Source organism: Micropterus dolomieu, linkage group LG20 (assembly GCF_021292245.1).
Source record: "Micropterus dolomieu isolate WLL.071019.BEF.003 ecotype Adirondacks linkage group LG20, ASM2129224v1, whole genome shotgun sequence".
In the NCBI taxonomy this organism is placed as follows: Eukaryota; Metazoa; Chordata; class Actinopteri; order Centrarchiformes; family Centrarchidae; genus Micropterus; species Micropterus dolomieu.
In genome coordinates this window covers 18,265,041-18,271,281 of record NC_060169.1, presented here as the reverse complement: position 1 = coordinate 18,271,281, position 6,241 = coordinate 18,265,041, and the positions used below count along the sequence as shown (strand labels likewise).

The 6,241-nt window shown below is 41.0% G+C and overlaps 1 long non-coding RNA gene across 1 annotated transcript; it reads left to right on the top strand.

The window, feature by feature from the left end:
- The first annotated feature begins 1,442 nt into the window (after positions 1 to 1,442).
- LOC123958503 lies at positions 1,443 to 1,959 on the top strand. The gene is made up of 3 exons (XR_006822086.1): positions 1,443 to 1,581; positions 1,680 to 1,782; positions 1,907 to 1,959. It is a non-coding gene; the product is annotated as an uncharacterized LOC123958503 (long non-coding RNA).
- Positions 1,960 to 6,241: the final 4,282 nt, after the last annotated feature.

The following is a 6,241-nucleotide window of genomic DNA, read 5'->3' as shown; positions in this document are numbered from 1 at the left end:
CATTTGTTTAACATTTTACAGACATTTTTTAAATGAGATTTTCTTTTCATTTTACAGCAGTTGGACTGTAAAAATACAGACAATGTTTACAGTAAATACCTGTATTTAAAAACAGAATTATTCCGTAGAATAATTTAAGGTTCTTTACTGTAATTTTACGGTAAGTGTTTGGCAACTTTTGCTGCCAGACTTTTTACCGTTATTTTCCGATTGTTTTTTTACATTTATTTACCTTTAAATTTAAAGTTTCACAGTAAAAAACAGAAAGTTGTCTTAATTTTAAATATGTGAATTTCTTTGTCTTTTTACATAGAATTCAATGTAACTTTACATTCAGGGCAATTAAGCAATGGAATAATCTGTAAAAAAAAGTATAATTTCTTATTATATGAATATACAGATTATAACTTTTATTTCATGGTTAATGTTTTTAATAAAAGTATTTTTCTATATTTTCATGGTATTTATATGTAATGTTGAAAAAACAGAAAAAATCTGTAAAATAATACAGTATATTTCTGTGAAAAAACTTTTTTTTTTTTTACAGTGTGGCCTGTACTACGAAGGGAGTTCAACCTACTCAGAGTTAACTTGGGGTTATCAGGCAAACTCAGGGTTGACAAACTCTGACCGCCTACACTGGAGTTAAACGGTACTACGAAGGTGGATAAGATGTTGGTTAGTTGAGTCCGTGTTAACTTAATTGGAGTTGGTGCGCGTTTGCATAAAAGGGGTGTGTTTGGGTTTTTTCGCAGGAGAGAGGTGAGGACTGACAGGTGAGGACGGTCTCTGGGTACCTGTTGAACAGCGGTTGTGTCTCCGTCCTCAGTCTTCAGTTCCAGCAGTAAACTGGCTCAGCTCACCCTGGAACAGATCCTGGAGCTCATGGACAACCTGAGGCTGAGCCTGAGCAACACCAAGAACAGCTGTCAGAACACACACAGGCTCATCGATCGCTTCAGAAGGTTTTGGTAGCTGATTTGTCTGTCTATGCCAGTCTTCACTCAGACCCCGATCCAGGCTCTGCCGCACATTCAGGTCAGCTGTTACGAGGTCCAAAAGGTGAGGTACACATGCACTCACACACTGACGGGTGACATCACTGCAGCGGTTGATATCACCTCCTCCTGCAGGAGTATGAAGACTCCCAGACCAAGGCTCCCAAATCCTGCCGTAAGGCTCCGTCCTCATCGCCTCACTCCCGGAAAGGAGCGGCTCCGCCCAACAACAAGGAGGAGAGTGCCTCCAGCAGTGCCTCGGTACGTAGCCCCACTTCCACCTTCTCCTCTGTGTGAGGACAGCCTGAATCTGCGTCTCGTTCTTTGATTGGTCCGTTTCAAAACCACGACGGAAAATTTGATATTTAATGTGGAAAGGTGAGGACAGACACAGACAGGTGAGGAAAGACGGATGGGCAGACAGATGAGGACAGATGGCTGAGGTTTGACAGTTGAGGACAGACAGGTGAGGACAGATGGGACATCACTGCGGCGGCTGATATCACTTCCTCCTCCTGCAGCAACCTGTTTGCCTGGGCAGAGGAGTACAAAAATTCCCAGACCAAGACTCCGAAGTCCCACCGTAAGGCTCTGGCCTCCTCGCTTCCGCCCAATAACCAGTAGGCTCCTCTGTGTGAGGACAACCTGCAGGGATGTGAATTATTTATTTATTTTTTTCAGATTTTCCAACCTGAAAATCTGACCCACATGAGCGACCGCGCTGCAGGTCAGCGGCACCGGACCTTCTGCTTCAACTGTTAAAGGAAGGAAATTTTCAACATCTGTAAGTAACGTTGTTGCCATTATTGTGTCACAGTCTAAGATGCAAAGAACATTGTCCTCCGTTGTAAACTTTGTGCGACCAGCAAAGAGTTTTTGACTGCAAACAATTCTACATTTATCCTTAGGCTATTGAAGCATCAGCTAAAGCAATGTGAAACTCGGAAATAAACTCCGGCCGCTGCTGCCAGTGAACTCATGGGGAGAGAGTGGCGTTATATCACCCAGTAGTAAGTAGAGTAACGTTAGCTACTACTTTTTTAAGCTATGCTAACTAGTAGATAATAACTATATTTTTTCTGAGTAACTTGCCCAGCACTGAGTTTACTTTGACTTTACTGTCGATTGATATCTCATATAGGCTACACTTTGCTATATGGATGGTTGCTTTTTAAGTCGTCCTTATGTTAAAGGTTTTGGCATGTTTATAAATTAATTTCTTGAATGGTTGTGACAGGGTTTATGTAAGGCCTTTTCATATGGCTTTGATCCATGGGGTCGCTCTGCGCTTCTCAACAGACAGGCAAACAAGTGCTCCGCAGTAGCCACGGCAACGTCTTCTGTGTAACTGGCGCGATCCCGTGAAACTGTCACGGTCGTTCTCGTTGCACGCGCCCACCCGCCCGCTGCCATATTTGAAATGTCAAACTTTTTCCTACAGTTTATCAATAGACAGACTGATCTGACTGTTTTGATCAGAGTTTCCTGAATATCTGTTTCTTTAACAGTTAGGCCACCAAGTCTTAAACAGGCAGCAACCTTTGCTGCTGTCTCTTATTCATTAAAAGTAATCTATTAACTTCTACTGAACTAATTTGAAAGTTGTTATATTATTTAGTTATAGTCTCTTATTTCATGTTGCACATTTAGCTGTTGACATTTGGTAAAAAATTAATACAAAATGATTATTATAGAGGTTGCGATGACGCAGTGGATTATTGTCTTTGATTCCCACTGCAGCACATCCACCAAATAAGTTATTGTCATGGGTCCTGTTTTACCATCAATGTTGTAATAGAGCCACCGCCAGTTTTATCAGGGTGTCGGGGGGGGTCTCAGTATTTTTTCCTGCTTTTTTGCCTTTTGCCAATCACATGCCTGAATCTGCGTCTCATTCTTTGATTGGTCTGTTTCAAAACTACAACGGAAATTTGATATTTAATGTGTAACCAGGAAGCAGCTTTGTGTGTTCAAGAAGGAATCTCCAGGTTTGAAAAGCGAAGCCTCAAACCTGCATTCTCTCTTAACAGCGAGCAGGGGGCAACTCCACTGGATCTCTTCAATCATGGTCCCATTTAGAGGAAAAAAGACCAGAAAGCAGGGGAGGCTTTAGGGTGGGGCTACCTTGTGATTGACATGTTGCAATGTGTGACCCAAATATGGTACACCATGGATGTTCAGTCTGTTCAGGATGGAGCTGAACACCTCTTTTCTCTCAGCTGGACAGGTAGGCTGGAATAAAATACAGCTGCTCGTTACTTTCTATAAATTGAACTAAAAGACGTTCTGTTAGCTTCCTGCTCAGCTTCCAATCTGACACGGAGATGTTCTCCAGCCGTGTCGGAACAGACTTTTGTTGGTCTGAAACATTTATTATCTGACACACGACACTGTACTTTTACTGCCAGAATATTTTCCTCCTGAGATTCAGTCACTTTCTGTCACTCTGACAATCAAACACTGAGACCTCCAGATTAAAGGAGCTGCTCTGATAACAGCACCTGTCAGGTCAACGTCCTGCATTGTTTCGGTGGGGTCTTAAAGTCTAAAATTGGCTTTGTCCTAGATCTTAAATACAGGGCTTAAAGTTCTCCGGCACAGTGCCGGAATTCCGGCGCGGGGCGTTTCTTATATTCGACAATACATAATTATATCCGTGGAAAACATTCTTGTGGTGTGTTTTGTTTTTTTAACAGTCAAGTGATGTGTGTGTGAAGCGCCAGTCCTAAACACAATCGTGGAAACTCATTGGCTATTGTAGGCTGTGGACAGGGCACCGAATTTTCTATTGGGTCAATTAAGGTGTCACTCAAAAGGTCAAAGGTGTACCGTTTTTTGGTTTACGTGCTAACTGTAGTTAAACGACATAACAGCAGATATAAAAATGCGTTTTGGACTGAATATTTTACTGGATTGGATCGTCTGGGCCTTTGGATTACATTCTGACAAAACTGTCCTTGATCCATATTGAAGGCCAGTTTTGTCGGAATGTAATCCATCTATAGGCTTCGGCTTTTGTGGTAAGTGGCGTCAATTTTGATTATTAGCAGTGCTTAAAGTGGGTCACCGGTACCATTACTTCTACATTTTACTCTTTAGCGTAGTGGGACTTTTCTTGGGTAAAGGTGTCCTCTCCATATCAGGTTCTCTGGGCACTATGTGATGCTCACCTGTTCTCGCCAGCCTCATCTCTCGGTAGAAACAGGAGAAAGAAGCAAAGGTGCCTTTCATGTAGTCATGTGCGTAAAGTTGCACATCAACATAGCTTTTCGTGAACCGACTAATCACAGCCCGGAGGAGACGGACACTAAAAGCCTGATGCACTTCAGAAATGTTGAACTCGTTGATCTGCATGAATGATTATTGACGAGTAGCATTAACTGACTAGAAACCGACGACCATGTAGATCATTTTTATTACACAAATTTAATGAATGAAAACAACCCACACAAATGAAACTTCTGTCCAACTGGAACTAATATTAGTGGTAAGAAATATTTTTAATATTGGGCTAACTGAAATTATAATGAATACTGGCCAATAAACAAGGCAACATGTAAATGGGGAGTACACGCAGGGCTGGGCAATAAAGCACAGTATTTACCCTATATGCATTCAGGAGCGGCAGTGCGCCGCTGCTGAATCACGACCGCCAGTACTAAAATTTCCCACGATCATTAAACTATGCGCTACAAATGTTTTCGCAAGCATGGCAGCACTCAATGCTCGCTTCCTCTCCTCGTTCTATGCAGAAAATACATGACCGATAATGTTATAAGACTGAATCAGGCAGCGCGTAGCGAGTGTTTGATTGTCCGAGCGGCAGAAAGTGACGGTGAACACAAGCGGAGGAAAATATTCTGGCAATAAATGTACGGTGTCTGTTACAGTGTGTTAGCTTCTCAAGACCAAGAAAAGTCGGTTTCCCACCTCCTGGAAAAGTGAAGCCGGTTAGCGCTAAGTTAGCTAACATCTCTCCTCCCCTTCAGACTGCGCAGCTGAGCAGGAAAACTTCTACCGCAGCTACATAGCTGCTATGTAACTTAACATTAGCTCAATTGTTGTATTTCCTCCAGTAGACTGATCTTTGGGTCAGTTTATTTATTATCTGCTCTAGCTCTTCCAACTATTTGTTTAGAGATATGGTGAAAGTAATGGGCCAATATGATGTGAAATTACATATTTTTCATTGGAAAACATAACCCCCCGACCAACACCAAAGAAACATTCATCTAAAGCTCACATTAAACTGGGAAAACACTGCAGTTTTACAGTTTTTCCCCAGTCGCTTTGGTGCATTTCTTGAATCATCCTTAACATTTGCAAAACAGTAAGTGCATTTCTCAAAACAGGTAGTACAAACGGCACAACACAGTGGATTACCTGCAAAAGCCCATAACTTGCTCAAAATCCTTAGTCTAACTCTCAAAAGCAAATCTTTATGTGATCAAACTTGTCAGAGCTTTCAGAACAACAAGTCCTTGTGTCTTTATGAACAAGCAAGTCAAAATGTTTAGCCGTCTTTTCAATATAACAGTGTACTCTGTAAGTATTTTCTGATGTACACTTTGGCTAAGATTTTGATGACAATGATTGAAAATGCACAAGGCTGCACTTTTTTGTATGGCATATATCTTTTTCACCAGTACAAAATTATACATTGCCGGAGAGAGGACAGGAATCACAGCTATGCTTTTACTGTTTGTACTATAATTTGTTGACAGAACATGTCATTGTAAGAAGAAAAGAAAGAGACAGGACTGTTGCATGGGATACACCCCTTTGGCTGACGTTCCGGTCTGTTGTATCACAGATTCTCTTCCACATCACAACAGATATCTTCATCAATTCAGGACACATTTACAAATAAATTCTAATAGACATGTATAGAATGTGTGAATATAAATATATATATATATATATATATGCAACAGTCCTGTCTCTTTCTTTTCTTCTTACAATGACATGAGATATATATGTATATGGTCCTTAAGAAACAACAATTCGTTTAGCTATATACTTGTAGGCAAAGGAAATGAATAAAGGATTTTAACTTTGATTTTTGATAACGTGTTCAACCATTTTGCATGTAGTGACTAATGCAATGAACTTATGCCTAGATGTTTTGGGGGTGAGATTATTCAGCAGAGACTGGTATAATTCATTGTGATCAGCAGGACATAAGCAAGTGATAATGTAGGAAACAGCAGACAATTGTACATAATCATTTGCATCAGTGTGTC